General features: G+C 36.0%; 1 protein-coding gene across 1 annotated transcript in view; it reads left to right on the top strand.

Moving 5' to 3' along the window:
• The window catches only part of Ift74 (intraflagellar transport 74), a 112,632-nt gene that overhangs the window by 46,003 nt on the left and 63,243 nt on the right, over positions 1 to 3,386 (top strand). The gene's annotated exons all lie outside the window — the stretch shown is intronic.

Here is a 3,386-nt window from a genome sequence, read left to right as displayed (position 1 = left end):
GGAAGCTCTCCACACACTCACCGGACCTGGGCTAGGACTGGGTCTGGGGGTTCCCGGAAGTTGGCAGAAATTCCTACTCGGCGGGAGGGGTGGGGGGCGGCCTGAGGGGGCGGGAGAGGGTCCGACCCACGCTGCGCCTGGGCTGGGACTGGTCCCGCTGGCGCAGGGTAGCAGGAAGCTCTCCACACACTCACCGGACCTGGGCTAGGACTAGGTCTGGGGATTCCCGGAAGTCGGCAGAAATTCCTCTAAGCTAAGATCTTTTTGACTCCAAAGTCTTTGTTTCATTGCCCAAGTCAAGCTTAAACTTGATTTTTTGATATGAAGTGCTGTATGTGTGAAATAATCTTCTAATGTTTAAATTTACATATGGCTCTTAATGACTTTGAAGTATTTGAAGGAAGACAGATATTAAGTCCTAGTTATTAGGTACATAAACTTGTTTAAGCTTTAGTTTTCTCATCTAAAAAATGCATATAATGGTTCCACCTCACTAAGGTTTGTCCTGATAGACTGAAAATAAATTAAGACCAAGATCATGTTATTTTAAAAAAATATTCATTTCTTTTGATTGACAAAACTTGTGTATATGTATACATTGTGGAGTGGTTAAGCCAAACTAATTAACACATGCATTACTGTATACTTAATCATTTTTGTGGGGTGAACACTAAAAATCCATTGTCAGTCATTTTAAGAATATATTACATCATTAATTCATAGTCACTATGTTGTACAATAAGTGATTCTTGACTTTATTTTTCCTACCTTACTAAAATTTTCTATTCTTTGATGGTGTTATTTTCTTTACTAATATAGATCTCTAGTATTCTAGACTATGAATATATTCAAAAGTTCGGATGAATCTGATAATGTTCTTGATTTTAAATGTTTTATGTGACACATTTTAAATAATTTTCCTCTTCGTAAATCTAAATTTCTAATATACATTTTGTTTCCACTAAAATAATGACTTGGGGGCAATTATTACTACCTGTTAATTATTAGTAATTCTCATAAATACATGCTTTGCATTTTAGCTAATTTCCTTTTTGCTTTTCTAAATGTGTCCTTTTTATTAATGTCAAAAAGGTAATTTTAAAGGATGATCTATGACTCAGCCCAATAGTGGCAAAACTATTTGTATATAAATGTTAATATATTTGATTATAAATTTTACATATATGACTGTATCAATGAATTTAGTATTTTGTTGTGCTATGCTGTGATTATTCTAGAATATTAGTTTACATCTGAAGGGGTTTTTATCATAAGGTTACTTGTTAGAAGGTTACTTGTTAGTTCAGGACCTCATTATTTCCTGCCTGAACTATTGCAGTAGCCTCCTAACTGGTCACCCCACCTCCAGTCTTGCCCCCTCTCAGATTCTTCCTCCAGAGTGCTGCCAGAGCAATTTATGTAAAATATGATTCTATGTTGTTTAGCTCTATAGTATTTCACCCTGGTGCATGAGATAAAGCTCAAGAATTTTTGCATACTTCGTAGTCCCTCTGTGATGTGGCCTGTGTATCGTCAACTTCCCACCCCTTATAATCGGTATGCTTATATTCTAATAGTATCGACTTCCTTGTGGTATCTCATACCTCACCCCTACCATATCCCAGTTTCATGCTCCAACTCTACTTCTATTTGTTTTTGTTGTCTTTTGTTTTCTTCCTCCCTCTTTCCCTCAATCTCTCCCTTCCTCCTTCCCTCTTTTTTTCTTTCTTTTGCTCTTCTGTACTTACTCCTTTTCTTTTCTTTCTCTTGTCCTCTCTTCTTGAATGTCATTTTTGCTGTTTTTCACATAACTGCTTTCTTATTTCTTAAGAGCAAACTTAGGAATCCTCTCATTCAGCATAGCTCTTAACTTCCTTTGCCTGACTCATTTCTGGGCTTGTCTAAATGATTGACTTTCCCGCCTGTTACTAGAGCACTGCGTTGGCCATATTACAATATGGCCTTTGTCTTTCCACTTAGATGTTACCTTCTCAAGGGCAAAGACTTTCTTACTTTGGCAGTCTTTTTCATCAGCATAGTGTCTGGGAAAGTAAATACTAAATAAATGTTTTTGAGATGAACTGAACAATCCATGTTCTGGAAGGGAAGGAATAATTGTGTAATGAGTTAAGGAGGAAAATTGAATTCTAGTCACTTCTGTGAGCTCCTTTGTACAATATGATATTTTCTGTACAATAAAATACTAACATCTTGAAGTTGAGGGATTTGATTGTAACATGTCAAATATTTGCAGTTTCACTTTATATTAGAGTTTATATCTCGTATTGAAGTGCCTCAAAATAATATTTCTTGGTCAATTTGTTGCAATCAAACCATTACTTTACTGTCTTATAGTAAACAAAATCTAAAGGAACAATGCTACTATTACACACCCAAATTTTTCATGGAATAGGAGCACAAAAATAACTGTCTTTGGTGCAAAAATTATTGAGGCTTTTCAAACCAGGGTGTTTTTCAACTTTATCCAATGGGTTTGGATTTTCTTAAGACTGCTAAGTTAGTTACCACTTGTCCATGTACTTCCATTCTCAAAATTTTATTTCTGTTCCCTCTTTTTTCCCCATTGCTGGAAGCTTATATTTTAAATTTATTCTTTCCCCACTACTTCCTTATCCTCCCTATCCCTCTCCATTGCTTCTTCCTCTTCCTCTTCCTTTTCTCTTCCAGTTTGGCAATACTAGGAATTGAACCCAGGACCTTTGCATTGATTTACATCCTGGCCCTTTCTAAAATTTTCATTTCAAGACAGGGTCTTGCTAAGTTGCCTAGGCTAGGCTTCAACTCATGGTTCTTCTGTCTTAGCTGAGATTTGGGCTTTGAGGGATAATTAGTGTTGGATGTGCATGTTCAACCTGCCATCTTTACCAAGAAATTACAAATTATAAATTTTAATTACCTAAGATTTCTAAGATTCTAATCACTTTGAATGTACTTCAGTTTGCTGGTTTTAAAAAACTTAATGTGTATGTGTGGGTGTTTTGCCTCAAGTGAATATTCTCATCTGCTTTCTTTAACTGTAATTGCTTCAGTCACTTCCTACTTTTAAAGAAGTTTGCAAGCTGGGTGTTGTGGTGCAGGTGCGGTGACCCATGTCTAATGTCCTAGCTACTCACCTGAGGCAGGAGGATCTCTTGAACCCAGGAATTTAAGGCCAGCCTGGACAATTTAGGAATGAATACCCCATCACAGCAAAACAAAAATTTAAAACTAACACTGAGATTAGTTTATTTTTTTGTAAATTGTCATTTTATGTATGAATCTGGGGTACATTTATTGTGAAAAATTTAAGCAGTTCAGATATGTATATAGTGTGAAGTCATCTCTTATACTTATCCACATCCTCAAACATAGTCATCATTATTATT

The sequence above is a fragment of the Octodon degus genome, unplaced genomic scaffold (genome assembly GCF_000260255.1).
Source record: "Octodon degus isolate 3935 unplaced genomic scaffold, OctDeg1.0 scaffold00099, whole genome shotgun sequence".
Lineage (NCBI taxonomy): Eukaryota > Metazoa > Chordata > Mammalia > Rodentia > Octodontidae > Octodon > Octodon degus.
Note: the sequence above shows the minus strand (reverse complement) of the source record. Positions and strands in the feature narration are given on the sequence as shown.